The sequence below is a fragment of the Hemitrygon akajei genome, chromosome 12, assembly GCF_048418815.1.
Source record: "Hemitrygon akajei chromosome 12, sHemAka1.3, whole genome shotgun sequence".
NCBI classification, from domain to species: Eukaryota; Metazoa; Chordata; class Chondrichthyes; order Myliobatiformes; family Dasyatidae; genus Hemitrygon; species Hemitrygon akajei.
Window position 1 is genome coordinate 96312972 of NC_133135.1, and position 16253 is coordinate 96329224.

Sequence of the window (16253 nt, forward strand, 5' to 3'; positions counted from 1 at the left end):
TAATAAAATGTCTCATCACTTGAAGGAAATCTGTACCAAAGCTCAAGTATATTGTACTTAGTTATTTTATGCACACAAGGGCACAAGTGGTTAGGGCAAATTCGAGGAAAATTCAACTGGGCCTGTCTTTAAGCAAGTGGACAACAGAACGAATTTTGTTTGACAAGTTGTAAAGTTTTGTCCAGGTTCTGTAACACCTCGCTCACTCCGTCCGTACCACATTATTAGTATGTGCAGGGAACACGGTGTTTCTGGGGTGGCTGAAGGTGCTGAAAATGTTCCCGACAAGTGTGACAATATAACTAGCACAACTGGCACCTGTACCCACACCCTGCCAGCTTCCCGGCCTCCTCCCACCAATCCGCTCCGCCTAGGGAAGAGCTGCCTATTTGGACTTACCCTACCGTGTAAGCTCCCTGCCTTTCCTTTCCTTTCCTTTCTTTCCTTCCTGCTCGAGCTCCGCTCCTGGTTTCCTGCCTTCACTCTCTCATCGTTGCAGATGCCTCGGTGAGAGAAGATAAGGAGGGGGGCGGCTGGTAGTAGTGAACGAACATTTGGGCCTGCCGCTGAGGCCGCCGGGATTCGTAGTCCAACAACTCGATCTTCCTACTGCCTTCATCCGCGGTGAAACTACAGCTCCCGGTGGCCCCTGTGGCATCCGGCGCATGCTCAGCAGCTGTCTAGGATGGACTGGCAGGTTTGTCGCCTTCTTTCGATGCCCATGTTAAACAAGATGGCAAAGGATCGACGGCGTACGGAGGGAGGTGGGCCCATGGCTAAGCAGGGTCTTCCGCAGATGCAGCTCAGCAATCGTCTTCTAGGGCGAGATGGCGGGAAGCTCACTGGTGGTGCAGACGACTGCTGGGCAACGACTCTGCTCTACCCGAGTGGCCCCGTCCCTTGCCCGATGCATCTTGCCTCCCAACAGTCTTTCTTCATTCACATCATTTACTAACCTTCCAGAAAACACATCGCCCCCAACTAACCTTCAGATATTTCCAAAGTAGTAATTGAACCCCGATTTTGCGGTCTTATGTTGTTAACATTGGAGGCTCCTAAGCAAATTGTAAAATGTTCCAGTGAAATTTGTTCAACGTTTCTATTTTTTTTAATGAGGCAGATGAGGTAGTATTAATGTTCGTACTATTTTAATCAATTAAATCACAAAAGATTGCATGATAGTTTGCGTCTGAGAATGAATTATGAGTTTACGTTGTTACAGTGAATGCAGAAACTCGTAACCCCCCCCCCCCCCACTCCGAAAATTCCGACTTCCAAACAAGAGAAAATCTACAGATGCTGGAAATCCAAGCAACACACACAAATTGCTGGAGGAACTCAGCAAGCCAGGCGACATCGATAGACAAGAGCACAGTAGATGTTTCAGGCTGAGAAAATATAACTTTCATTCAAATCCTCACAATGCCCAAGGCATAAATCTTCCAATTTCCTTCCCTGTTATTCTGCATATCCCTACCCTTTCCTTGCCTTAGCACACACTGGCTCTGTGGCTCAGAAGGGAAGAGAGGAGAAGAAGGCTGTGATGGTGATAGGGGATTCAATAGTTAGAAGAGTAGACAAGAGATTATGTAGACTTGAAAAGACCCCTAGGTGGTATATTGCCTCCCAGGTGCCAGGGTCAGGGACGTCTCAGATCAGATCCACGGCATTCTCTGGGAGAGAATGAGTAGTCATAAGTCATGGTACATATTAGTACCAATGGCGTAGTAAGGAAAAAGTATGAAGTCCTGAAGAGATGATATAGTGAGCTAGGTAGGAAGCTGAAAAAGCAGGAGCTCAAGATTAGTTTTTGAGTAAAGGATGTTTCATCAAGGGGTGGAGATGGGAGAATTATCTCATTGGATTAGAAGTACGTGAATGGGCTGTTCAAGAACAGTGCCTGTAGGAAGCGTATTTTTATTTTTCACAGAGACTTTCAGAATTACGACCAGGTGCTCCTGGCAGGAGGTTATCAGGAAGACCTTTGTGAGCAGATGAATGCCATCCATGAAAACCTGTGGTTTGAGGAAACCTATAATATAAGCAAGTCAGGCAGCATCTATAGGAAGAAGTGACATTTTAGGCCGAAATCCTTCGTCAGGGCTGCTGCGTTCCACCAGCATTTTGTGTGTGTTGCTTGAATTTCCAGCATCTGCAGGTTTCCTCGTGTTTACATATAAGCAAGTCCCCGTATTGGTCAGTCCGCTCCTGTGGACTGAAGGAATCTCAAATGTAGAACTTAAATGATCACCCTAGTGCAACAGTATGTAGCAAGTTGTGAGGTCTACAGTAATCAGTAGCAACAATAGGCTGGAAAGATCCTGAGACTAAGAAGTTGAGAGTAACATCAGTGGGCAAAGCAGTCCAGACACATGTGGAGCCTGAGGTTGCAAGAACTCATAGATCTGAATGTGCATAAAAAAAATAGAGTTTTAGTGTTGCCTCTCTAAGTAGCATGGTCTTGGGGGAATAAAACGTGGTTACTGTTTTTCAAACCTGTGTAGTTGAATACATTACTGGAACTATATTTTTCATTTGCGTAACTGTTGATGGCATTTAGATGGAGATGATTTGGTGAACATAAATTCCACAATGTCAGAGGTTAGTTTTCTCAACAAACTCTGAAACTCAGAAGTTGTACAAAACTATTCTGCTTTGAGCTAAAGCCATAGGGTTTATAGTGCTCAGTAGGATTTTTTTTTAAAGTTGAAGTTGGTGAGTAAATTTTAAAGCCAAATTTAATCCCTTTGTTTAATAGCTTGGATTTAAATCTGGTTTAGCCCATCTAGTATATAATTCTATCATACAAAGGTAAGCATTCCTGTTGAATAGATTACATTTGGCTGATCTACAATTGTGAAATGCTTCTGTGGAATCTAGGGAGGAGGAAGAAAGAAGGGCCATGCAGCAACTGGTAGCAGCTGACTCAACATGGAACATGTGCATAGCTGAACAAGATAGAAAGTTTTATATTTAGTGATTCAAACTTTAGATGCCAGATTAAGTTACCTTTGGCAATGTCTGAGAGGATTTATGGAGCATTGAGCTTTTAACTATTTAGTTGCATGAGGTTCTGTTGGATAGCACAGTAGCATAGAAGTTAGAACATCATTTTACAGTGCTAGCGAGCACTGATCAGGGTTTCAATTCCAGTTTTTCCCCACATTCCAAAGGCCGTTGGTTAGGGTAGGTGAGTTGTGGGCATACTAAGTTGGCACTGGATGCATAGGGACACTTGTGGGCTGCCCAGAACAAACCTCATTGATTTGGTTTGACACGAAGCATTTCACTGTATATTTCAATGCTTCAATGTACGTGTGACAAATAAAGCTAATCTTTCTTTCTTTGTTTTCAAGGGGCAGGAACAAGAAAGTTAAGCCATCGAGCAATTGAGATTACTACATCAGGAGCAGGAGTAGGCCAGCAGGCTTTTTAAGCTTAACCTACAATTCAATGTGACCTTACCTCACCTATGCTACCTCAACACCTCTTCTGTGCCAGTTCCCTATATTCCTCAATCCCTTGAACTTTCAAATATTTAACTATCTCCACCTAATTACATGGCATCCACCAACCTTGGGAAGAGAATTCCAGGAATGTACCACTCTCAGAGAAATTTCTATGCACCTCAGTTTTAACTGACTAGACCACTTATTTTGTAATTATGTCCACTTGTTTGTAACTTTTCTAGTGAAAACATCCCAACATTTACCCTGTCAAGCCCTGGAGGATTGAAAATTTGCATATATCACTCCACTCTTTAAGAAGGAAGGAAGGTAAAAGAAAGGAAATTATAGGCCTAACTTCAGTGGTTAGGAAAGTGTTGGAGTCCATTATTAATGATGAGGTTTCGGGCTACTTGGAAACTAACAATAAAATAAGACAAAGTCAGTATGGTTTCTGTAAAAGGAAATCTTGCCTGACTAATCAGTTCTTTGAGGAAGTAACAAGCAGGGTGGACAAAGGAGAGGGAGTGGATGTTATTTACTTGGATTTTCAGAAGGCATTTAATGAGGTGTTACACATGAGGCTGCTTAACAAGATAAAATCCCATAATATTACAGGAAACATACTAATATGTTTAGAGGAATGACTGGCAGGCAGGAGGCAGCGAATGGGAATAAAGGGGGCCTTTTCTGCTTGGCTGCTAACTAGTAATGTTCTTCAGGGTTCATTATCGGGACTGCTACTTTTCACATTGTCAATAATTTAGATAATGGAATTGATGGCTTTGTGGCAAAGTTTGCAGATAATATGAAGATAAGTGGAGGGGTAAGTAGTACTGAAGAAGCTATGCGATTGCAGCAGGACTTAGACAAATTGGAAGAATGAGCAAAAAAGTGGCAGATGGAATATAGTGTTGGCAGACATATGATAATGCAGCTTGGTAAAAGGAACAATAGCGCAGACTATTATTTAAATGGGGAGAAAATTCAAGCATCGGAGGTGCAAAGGGACTTAAGAGTCTTTGTGCAAGACTCCCAAAAGGTTACTTTACAGGTTGAACCTGTGGTAAAGTAGAAAAATGGAAGGTTGTCATTCATTTCAAGGAAGAGAATATAAAAACAAGGAGATAATGCTGAGGCTTTATAAGACACTAGTCAGCTGCACTTGCAGTATTGTTAACAGTTTTGGGCCCCATATCTCAGAAAAGATGTGTTGTCATTCGAGAGAGTCCAGGGGAGGTTTATGAGGATGATTCCTGGAATGAAGGAGTTAACATATGAGGAGTGTTTGGCAGCTTTGGGCCTGTACTCACTGGAACTTAGAAGAATGCTGGGGGATAGGGATCTCATTGAAAACTACCAAATGTTGAAATGACTCAATAAGGTGGATATAGAGAGGATGTTACTTATGGTGGAGGTGTCCAGAATTAGCGGGCACAGCCTCAAAACTGAGGGGCAACCCTTTAGAACATAGGTAAGGAGGAAGATTTTTTAACCAGAGAGTTAAAATCTGTGGAGTGCACTATCATTGACAGCTATGGAGGCCAAGATCACGGGTACATTTAAAGCGAAAATTGATAGTTTCCTGGTCAGGGCATCAAAGGTTATGGTGAAAAGCAGGTGTATGGGGTTGAGTGGGATCCGGGATCAGCCATGATGAAATGGTGGAGACTTGATGGGCTGAATGGCCTAATTCTGCTCCTATGTCTTATGTTCTAAGCCCTCTTAGGATCGTATATATTTAAATAATGTCACCCCTGATTCTTCTAAACTCAAGGATAAACAGACCCAACATACTATATCTGAAGGAACTCAGTGGGTCAAGCAAAATCTGTGGGAGGAAAGGTCAAAACCCTAGATCAGGACGCAAATTTTGAAGCCTCTCTTGATAAGACAGCTCTCTCATCTCAGGAATTAGCCTTTCCAACCTCCTTTAGACTGCCTCCAATGCGACTAAATTCCATTTTTAGGACCAAAACTATGCACAGTATTCCAGGTGACCTCACTATAACAGAACCTCACTATTCTAAAGCTGCAACTCCTTCACATAGAGGCCAACAAGGGATCTGAGTTGCACTGGTAAAGTGGATCCAAAACTGTATGGGTGATAGGATGCAGAGGGCAGTAGTAGCTGAGTACTTTTCTGACTGAAAATATATAACACATGGTGTACCAGAGGATTGAATGCTGGAATTTTTGTTGTTCGTAATATACAGAAATGACATGGATGAGAATGAAGGGGGTATGATAATTAAGTTTGCGGAACACACAAAAATTTATGGCGTATTTAGTGAAGAAGGAGATACTTGAGACTGCAGATGCTAGTATCTGGGACAACAACAATCTGCTGAGGCACTCAGCAGGATTTCAACACCAAATAGCAATAATCCTCTTCCTTCCCACAAATGCTGCTCACCTCACAGTTTCACTACCACATGGTTTGTTGCTAAAGTGAAGAAGGATGTCTAACGATCAGCAGGATATGGACTAGCTGAAAAGTTGGGTGGCAGATAAATTAGTCCAGATAAATGTGATGTAATACAATTTGGGAGGTCAAATTCTGGTAGTAAATCAGAATCAGAATCTACTTTATTGCCAGTACGTGAAACATACCAGAATTGATTGTGGTTCGGTGCCAAGCATAAAACACAGGACAACACCATAACAGACAACACAATAGCAACCATCAGTTTACAAGGCAATAGTGTAAACAGCTATCAATAATTAGCAGACCGGTCACAGGCAGAAATGCTGATAATCAAACTTAAATAAATGTGAACGTATGAACAGAACAAGAAGTGCAGGAAAAACCATTTAACAGATGTTGTGCTGGGACAGTTAGGGTATTACACCTGAGTGAGTAATGGGAGGAACTTTAGGAGTGTGGTGCCAGTCTAGTACTCCCATGTGGACACACAGGTGGATAATGAGTGAAAAAGGCATTTCCTGTTCATGCAGTGGGCCAAGGCACTGAGTATAAGAGCTGAGATGTTATGTTGCAGTTGTATAAAACATTGGATAGATTGCACATCAAGTATTATGCATAGTTCTGTTTGCCACACTACAGGAAGAATGTGGAAGCAATAGAAGATGTTCCTGAAATACAGGACTGTAGTGATAAAGATTAGATAGGCTCATTCAAACATAGGAGAATAAGGGTGACTTTGTAGTTGTTTATAAAATTGTGAGAGGCAGAGATAGGAAATGGGAATCTAGAATTAGGGACGCAGCTTTAAGGAGAGGGACAAAATTCGAGGGAGATCTAAGGGTTAAGTATTACACACAGAGATGGTGAATATCTGGAGCTCCCAGAAGAGGAGATAGAGGTAGACATAATTACACCTTTAAAAGGCTTTGGTTATTAGATAAGAAAGGCTAGAGGAATAAGAGCCTAATTTGGGCAAATGGAGTTAGCATAGATAGGTATCAATGGCCGCCATGGACGAGGACAGTCAAAAGAGCCTGTTTCTGTGATGTACATTTCCATACCATGCTGTTTCCTTTCTTGACCATTTGTTGGATCTGCCTGCAAACCATTTTTTTTGTGATTCATACACCGGAACACCAAGGTACATTTGAACTTCACTCATTTGTAATAACTCTCCATTTAGTTAATAATTTGCCTTTGATTCCTCTTACCAAAGTGCGTAACCTCACACTCCCCCATTTTTAATTCTAATTACCAGGTCTTCACTCAATCAGCCTGTTGCCGAATCACAAGGTCCTCATCTCAATATGGCATTCCACCTACTTTTGTATCATTACCAATCATTGAAATCTTGCAATTTGTTCTCTCCTACAGCTAATTAATACAGGTAAATGGTTGAGGGCCAGGAAACAATCTCTGGGGCATTCCAATAGTGACATTACAATCCCTTGAGTCTGAAAATGACTCACTTATTCCAACTGTTTGCTTTCTACATGACAGCCATTCACACAATCTTTGGCTCAAAGTTTCATACAAAGATTACTGTACTTCAACAGTATACTTTACCTTTGATCTTTGATGCTGTGCATGTAAGATAGTTCCTGGTTTAACTTCTGAATGGTTTTGTTATAATTTTAAGGTTGATTTGATCAAATATTGAATCAACAGAGAATACAGCATTTGACAGGCAGAAACTTGTTGGAAATCCAAATTCATACCCCTGTCTTTAAGATTTTGTCTCATTCTTCTTTGAAAGTTGTTATTTAATCTGTTTCTTTCATCTCTTTTTGTCAGCTCTGATACTGTTATCAATCTGATAAAATGGGAAACTGCTTAGGTATCACCAAATAATGTTTAAATACCACTGTTGACAGTATTTTTCCATTACAATTTGCAATCATTGGGAGTAGACTGACAAGGTAGTAACTTTAAGCAGATTGAATTATCCTTTTGTGGTTGGGACATCCTTGGGTACAGATAGATGTTGGTGCTGAAAAATGAAACATTAAAATATGCTACATAGAACATATAATAGTCCAGCACAGTACAGGCTCTTTGGCCCACAATGTTGTGCTGACCCTTAAACCCTGCCTCCCATATAACCCCCCCTCCTTAAATTCCTCCATATACCTAGTAGTCTAGTAGTATCTTAAATTTCATCAGTGTATCTGCTTCCACCACTGACTCATTCCACGCACCAACCACTCTCTGAGTAAAAAACCTTCCTCTAATATCCCCCTTGAACTTCCTACCCCTTACCTTAAAGCCATGTCCTCTTGTATTGAGCAGTGGTGCCCTGGGGAAGAGGCGCTGGCTGTCCACTCCATCTATTCCTCTTAATATCTTGTATCATGTCTCCTCTCATCCTCCTTCTCTCCAAAGCGTAAAGTCCTAGCTCCCTTAATCTCTGATCATAATGCATATTCTCTAAACCAGGCAGCATCCTGGTAAATCTCCTCTGTACTCTTTCCAATGCTTCAACATCCTTCCTGTAGTGAGGCGACCAGAACTGGACACAGTGCTCCAAGTGTGGCCTAACCAGAGTTTTATAGAGCTGCATCATTACCTCGCAACTCTTAAACTCTGTCCCTTGACTTATGAAAGTTAACATCCCATAAGCTTTCTTAACTACCCTATCTACCTGTGAGGCAACTTTCAGGGATCTGTGGACATGTACCCCCAGATCCCTCTGCTCCTCCATACTCCCAAGTAACCTGCCATTTACTTTGCGCTCTGCCTTGGAGTTTGCCCTTCCAAAGTGTACCACCTCACACTTCTCCGGGTTGAACTCCATCTGCCACTTCTCAGCCCACTTCTGCATCCTATCAATGTCTGTCTGCAATCTTTGACAATCATCAACACTATCCACACCACCACCAACCTTTGTGTCGTCTGCAAACTTGCCAACCCACCCTTCTACCCCATATCCAGGTCATTAATAAAAATCACAAAAAGTAGAGGTCCTAGAACTGATCCTTGTGGGACACCACTAGTCACAACCCTCCAATCCGAATGTACTCCCTCCACCACGACCCTCTGCTTTCTGCAGGCAAGCCAATTCTGAATCCACCTGGCCAAACTTCCCTGGATCCCATGCCTTCTGACTTTCTGAATCAGCCTACCGTGTGGAACTTTGTCAAATGCCCTACTAAATCTTAGTATCTCTTCTTTCAATTAGTCCTGACCCGAAACGTCGACTGTACTTCCTATAGATGCTGCCTGGCCACCACCAGCATTTTGTGTGTATTGCTTGAATTTTCCAGTATCTGCATATTTCCTCGTGTTTGCGTTATTTATTTTATCATTGCTTTGTATTTGTATTAATGTTTTCTATAAGCAAACAGACAACTCAGTGTCAATATTACGCCGATGTTTGCGGTGGGAAATTCGGGCTTGCTGACGTTTTTTTGAACTCCAACTCCTGCACCAATTTGATAGTGACGTCACTGGAATAAGCCCGGTCGCCGCAGCGGGAGGGAGAAGAGCTATTCTTGCGAGAGTTTGACGACCGCTGGCGGGTAGGAGCGGCTAATGGCGGCGTCAGTCAGCGTCGGGGGCAAGTGCTGCTAACGGTCAGTCGGAGGGAGGCGCGCGGGCGCCTAGCTCCCGGCAGAGGCACCGGTGTGCGGCATGTGTGTCCACAGCCGACCGGTGAGTAGATCGCCTTCGGCAAACTGAGCTCCGGGCTTCGACGTGGCCTTTGGGAGGCCGAACATTGAACAGGAGAGTTGCGGCCGGGCGGGCCAAGGTCCAGGAAGTTGAGCTGCGGTGCAGTCGGGAACCGCTGTTGGTAGGGGAGTGGCCAGGCCAGGCTAGGCTCAGCTCCTGTTCTAGGGGAGAGCGTAATGCAGGGGCGCGGGCAGCTGTCCGGTGCCAAAGCCCTTGTGTTTCTATTTACACCGGAGGCCGAATACTGTGTGACAGGCCTTGCCGGTCGTTTAGACCAAGTGGAGAAGGAAGCTTTTCAGGAGCTCCCTTCGCATTCTCTTACATAGCGGGCGGTGGAGCTGTTTTTAAGAGTTATTGGGGTAAAGTGGGAGAAACATGAGAGTTTAAGCTCTAATTTAATCTACAGCAGCATTGCGCTAATTGGCTGATAACTGGGTCTCTGTGCCTGTAATAAGATCAGTGTCCAATCCGAGTGGGTACTTTAGTTGCTGGGAAATGATTTTTGGACCCAAGCTTCTCAAAGCTTTCTTGCGCCGGAGCTTTGTCGTTGTGTCTTGATTTTTAATTTTGATGAATTAGCAGGAATTGAATGTGTAAACAGTTTGTTACTGCAATAATAGGAAAACTAGATGAACGTTGTCCTCCTTTCTATATAGGCAGTTTGTTTTTATTATATTGCTTGAGCGATTATTATTAGGGGACTCTTGATTGTTTTATTTTGATCGAATCCATCTGAAAGTTCATCTTTTTCTTTCTTCCTAAGGTTAGGCTTGTCCTTTTTGCACTGCCTATTTGTAATTTATACTAACCTTATGTGCATATTTGGGTATCTGAAAGACATCTGCCATGATGAGCCAGCACTGTGCTCTGGATGAGCAATGTTTGGTTGAAAAAAAACCTTGCAGAAATAATGAATAAAGAACGGATTTTAAATTTGATATCTCTATGACGGCTCGCTGCAACGCTGCACGCTATTTTCGGTTTCGCCTTTCGCCTTCGTAAAAGCAAAAATCCTCTTCGCATTTATTTCGGTTAACGATACTGATGTAGGTGCAAACACGAGGAAATCTGCAGATGCTGGAAATTCAAACAACAACACACAAAATGCTGGTAGAACACAGCAGGCTAGGCAGCATCTATAGGGAGAAGCGCTGTCGACGTTTCTGGCCGAGACCCTTGATGTAGGTGTTCTACAAAAGCGAAGCAGGGGGAAGCAAACTTTCGTAAAGCGGGTATATCAAGAGACAAGTAATGGTGATATGGAACAAGTGTGACAAAACGGTAATTTTAACAGTTTTAAGTACAGGTTAGAGGATTGGGGACTAACCAGACCTGTGCTGTGTTGCTTTAATAGCAACAGCATGATGATTTCAGAAATAGATAGCTAAACCAGGAATATTGGTGGATCTATTTCCCACTTGGGCAAAGTTATTATTATTACTAATAAAGATCACCTGCCAGCACAAGCAATGGTGGAATGGCAGAGACATGCATGTGTATGAATTATCATGACTGCGGTGTAAATCCTTGTGATGTCCAATGTGTGATGGAAGCAGAAACATTGGTTGATTATTCTTCACCTTGAAGGTTTGACTTGAGTCCTGATTTTTACATCATTGAAATATAAAGCTCTTAGGGCTTGACAAGGTAGATATGGGGAGGATGTTTATCCTGGATGAGGAAACTTAAACTAGGGGCTACAGTCATAAATATGTGACTGAGACATTTCTTATTCAGAATGGGGGAATATTTGAAATCTCTTTAATTTGACTGTGGGGACTCGATCATTGATTACATTTAAATCTGAGTGATTGGATTTTTGGATATTGGAGGAATCAATAGTAGATAGTGTTGAGGCCGAAGATTAGTCATGATTTTGTTGAATAGTGAAACAGATAAGCCATATGGCCCATTTCTCCTCTTCTTTACAATGATGTTTTTTTCTTATCTTCGTACACAGAATAGTATGGCACAGGATAAGCCACTTGGTCCATAATGTTATTGGTCTTATTAATGTCCTTCTCTTGTTCATCATCCATATCCCTTCATCCCAATTCTTTAGTGCTTCCAGGAACCTATGACAATGCACAGGAATTGAAACTCAACCAAATTGCCTGATTCCAGTACTGCCCCAGAATCCCATCCAGGCAATGATCATTCTCTGCATATTTAAAAAAAACCTTGCCTTTCCCACCACCTTTAATTTCCCCAGTCTTAAAAATAAGTGCTCTGATGATTGATATTTCTATACTGGGGAACCGATTCTGACTGTCTACTCTATCTGTGCCTTTCAATTTAAAAAACCTGTTTGGTCTCCCCACAGCTTTTGATGGTCCAAGGAAAATAACCCAAGTTTTTCCAATCTGCCCTGATAGCTTATACACTCTAATTTAGGCACCATCCTGATAAACCTCTGCAGCTTTTCCTCAATTTCTACATCCTTCTTTTAATGGGGTGACCCAGAACTGCGCACAATACTCAAACTGTGGTCTGACTAGTTTTGGATACAATACTATGCAAAAGTCTGACGGATATATATAGGTGTATAGTTAGGGTATCTAAAACCTTTGCACTGTACTGTATTTGTCAACGCGGAGTGGAGAGCAATCCTGTAAATCTGGCAGGAGCATACCTAAAACCTTTGCACTGTACTGTATTTGTCAACGTGGAGTGAAGAGCAATCCTGTAAATCTGGCGGGAGCAAAGAATTTTGGGAATGGCAAAGTTTGAGCGCTGTATGAGGGGGTTTGGGACAAGTGGCAGAGGAGTGCCTGTGGTGAGGGTTGGTAGAAGTGTAGACACACACATCAAGCCCTGAGACACCAGGCAAGGTCAGTTGATTCTAAACAATAGGTTTATTGATCATTGCAGAATGTCTCTTTGGTGCTTCCTGCTCTCCCTTCCTCTTTTTCCCTCTCCCTGCCCACTTCCCACTCTCAGTCCACAATAGATGCCCATATAAGAAATCAAGTTTATCATCACCCACATATGTGATAATCTTTGCACAGGCGGTACAGCGCAATAAATAAAATTACTCAGTACTTTGCATCTCTGTCGCTCTGTCTCATTTTTGCCCAGTACTGTAGCTGCAGTGTGACTTCCTTACTCTTATACTCAACACCTCTGGTAGGGAAAGCAAGCATTCCATGCATTTTCCACCTGCATAGCTACTTTCAGTGACAAAGGATCTTGATCTCAAGATTCCTCTGTTCTCAATGCTGTGTAGAGGCCAACCATTAACTCTGTACTTTCTTCTTTCATTTGACCTCCCAAAGTGCAACACCTTACACTTGTCTGGATGAAACCCTGTCTTCTATTTCTAAGTCCTTATCAGTAACTGATCTATATCCCGCTGCAATTTTTGTTCTTCATGATAGTACCAATCTTGGTGTCATTAACAGACAATCTTGTTAATCCACTCGTCTCTATTTTTATCCAAATCATTGATCTATAGCACAGGTCCTAGCACTGATCCTTGCAGAACATCACTGGCCAAAGGCTTCTGACTAAAATAACAGCCTTCCACCTCAGAATTGTTTCTTGTTTTTTTTTGCCAGACTCTTATTACTACCTTAAACATCTTTAGTGCTATTATACTTTTTTTTCTTTGCATTTTAGAAGATATGACTATCATATTGTTGCACCAGAGAGTCTTGTATATTTGGTGTTGAGTATGTCTGTAGTTTACTGCGGTTAATAGTTCCCATGGTTGTCATCAGTTGCCAGTGACTAGGGATACTGACATACTTCACATGCTGATTCTTCATATGAATGACATACTTTTAAAAATCAGCTGCTTTATTTGTCATTTATCCATCAATCTTTTACGTTGTGTACTACCTCTTGTAGTGCAGTGGTATAATCATTGCATCTAGATTTTTGTCATTTTGGGCAATGAAGTAATCTTGTTTAAATCTTGGAAGGTAATTGTTTCATTTCTCATGTGACTCCAACTTGCCTTCATTTCTTGGCCTTAATCCTGGTTGTTCGTCATCCATTGGTATTCTGGATTTCACTACCTCTTTCACTTTTGGAAAAACAACTCTTGACATCACTTCCTGGATATTTGGTTTGTCACTGCTTATGCAATCAAATCTATATTTCCTAAAATTATAATATTACTCGTCAAATTGAGCTCCTCTTTCATCCGCTGTGTATTTTTAGCAGGCTCTGAACTAAAGTTTGTCACTGTCACTCATTAGTAGTGGCGCTCTGAATTTCTCCACTTGTTTTTCTTACCTTTGTTACTCCGCACTGCATGTTCCATCTTGCATATTTTTCATTTTGAGGATCTGTAGCAGGAAATAGCAATTTAGTGCTGCTAGTTATGAAAGAATTGAGGAAAAGCCTGATTTGATGTTCAGGAAGAGAATGTTCCACATTGACTACAATGTATTAGCTTGTGAGTACTCATCTGTGAATTCTGAAAGTTGCAAATACTTTGCATCCAGCTCTAGCCTACTATGCATTTTAAAGAGAAACTTGGTTATATGCCAAGAGTGTTTCAATTCCTGTGCATTGTCATAGGTTCCTGGAAGCACTAAAGAATTGGGCTAAGTTTACTTGGTTGAATTTTTGTGACTGACATATGAATTTAAATCATATTATTGGTTTACGTCACTATCCAAATGCTTGCTATGCAGAGACAAGATTTTCTTTCTTGGTATTTTATTAGCATTTAACCTTCAGTTTCTTTTTTTGATTGGCACAGACTGTGACAGTAAATTATATTAAATGTTTCTTGTTTCTTGGTGGAGCTTGTGTGAATTTTGGCTGAAGCAGCTTAATACCAAAAAAAGGCAACAGTTTGGAAGATCCAACTAGTTTGATGGGACACAGTGAAAAGAGTTGGCTCTGGCATACTCAACCTTTCCTATCATTCAGTTGAATAAGATGTGGACAGTAACTTCATGTTGCTGAAAAGCAAGAGTAAGCTGTAGTTGCTGAAAGTCTGAAATAAAATGGTCATTACAGCTGTTGAGGCATTAGGTCCACTGTAATGTCCCAGTTCAGTAATTTGGCTTCCTGTGCTGTCTGTATGGAATTTGCATTGCGCCTGCATGAGTTTCCTCTGGTGCCTCAGTTTCCCTTTTTGTCCCAAAGACGTGTTGCTAGGTTAATTGGCTGTATATCACTCCCTATCATGCTTGGGTATTCTGCATCCTGGAATGATAAGTCACCTTGTCCTACCTTTCTGTCAACCATGTGTTATATTCCAGTGTAATTTCAGGTAATGGTGATTTTGCAGCTCCCAAGCTGTACATTTATTCTGTGACCCATTCCTCTGTGAATGTATTTTAAACTCTGCCAAATGAAGTTGCAAACTTTCCTGCAAGCATTGTGGAGAATTTAAGGTGCAATTTGTCTAGCTTTCCCAGAGTCTACTCCAGTAATCAAGAAATCAGAAACCTTGTCCTCTTGCCTTTCTGCCATCTCTTTAGCCACAAATTCTTCTGAACTATCTTCCTCACGTGGATCGTGTATTCCTTGCTTGCTCTTGCCCCACTCTTTCCTCTCATCTCTTTATGCTGCTTATCTCCCTATACACTCTCTGATCAGTTGCAAGGGTTTGACTGCCCATTTCCCTTTACCTGACCTGCTGTGTCCAGCAGTTTGTTCTTTGCTCTAATTCCTATACTCTTGTTTGCGAGTGGCATTGGAAGTAATCTAAAGATCTTAATATGAGGCCTGCTCTTTACACTGTTGCTTAGAGTTATATTGCAGGATTTAATCTCTTTTTACCTATTGGTTTGGTACTTCCTCTTTAGGTTACCTTGTAACCAGTTTGCAACATCCTGGACCTTGGCACCAGTGAATCAGGGCACCATCCCTGATACAAAAATGCCTGTCCCCTTCATTATCATTTCTCTTGACACTATATATCATGGACTCGTGCTCCTCCTCTTTCCCCCTGTGGAGCTGAGCCACACAGATGTTGTGATCTTGGCTGTAGTTGGATTCAGCATTCACTCACGTTATTTTCCAACAAACAAGCAATTTTGGAATGGATTGAGTCACTGATTACCTACCTGTCTCCTTTCCCAAGCTTGATGGTCACCTATTTCATACTGCTTAATTCGCTACTATGTTTTCAGGAATTATCGTTCTTTTTGCTGGGCTTTCTGTTGCAACTGAAGTATTTGCTGTTTCTCTTGCTATATATAGTGCCTTATAAAAGTATTCAGCCCCCAACTCTTTGCTCACATAAATGAGTATTACAACCAGGGATTTCGATCAATTTAACAGATTTTTTAAAATTTGTGAATCACATGCACGATGAGATGGAACAAGATTTCTCCATTCCTGCTTGTAAAATTGCTCAAGCTGTGCTGGGTTAGTTGGGTGGCAGTGGACAGAGGTCTTCCCAGAGATGTTTGATCGGGTTGAGGTCAGGACTTTGACTGGGCCACTCAAGGACATCAATTTTCTTCATTTGGAAGCCATCCCATAGTTGCTCTGGTAGTGTGCTTTGGGTGATTGGTCTGCTGAAAGACAAACTTCCTCCTAGTTTAAACTTTCTGGCAGAGGGTAGTAGGCTTTTATCCAGGATCTCCATGTTTAGCAGCATTCCTCTTGCCATCAATCCTGACCAGATTTCTAGTCGCTGCTTCTGAAAAGCATTCTCGTAGCATGATGTTACTTCCACCATACTTTACCATAGGGATGATTGCCTGGCTGATGAGCAGTATTAAATTTACGCCACATATACC

The 16253-nt window shown here is 41.8% G+C and overlaps 2 protein-coding genes across 6 annotated transcripts in view; one reads left to right on the forward strand and one right to left on the reverse strand.

Annotated features, from left to right (window-relative positions):
- Window positions 1-620, reverse strand: part of LOC140737302 (nucleus accumbens-associated protein 1-like) — a 68105-nt gene extending 67485 nt beyond the window's left edge. The window contains exon 1 of one of the 2 annotated variants that reach the window (XM_073063713.1): window positions 405-620. The gene's annotated coding sequence lies outside the window, so the exon portion shown is untranslated. Of the gene's footprint in view, window positions 1-399 lie in introns of both variants that reach the window. The other variant, XM_073063712.1, reaches the window with a different exon arrangement.
- An 8736-nt stretch (window positions 621-9356) lies between these two features.
- The window catches only part of cep350 (centrosomal protein 350), a 277088-nt gene continuing 270191 nt past the window's right edge, over window positions 9357-16253 (forward strand). For all 4 annotated transcript variants that reach the window (XM_073063710.1, XM_073063706.1, XM_073063707.1 and 1 more), the window contains exon 1: window positions 9357-9525. The gene's annotated coding sequence lies outside the window, so the exon portion shown is untranslated. The remainder of the gene's footprint in view (window positions 9526-16253) is intronic.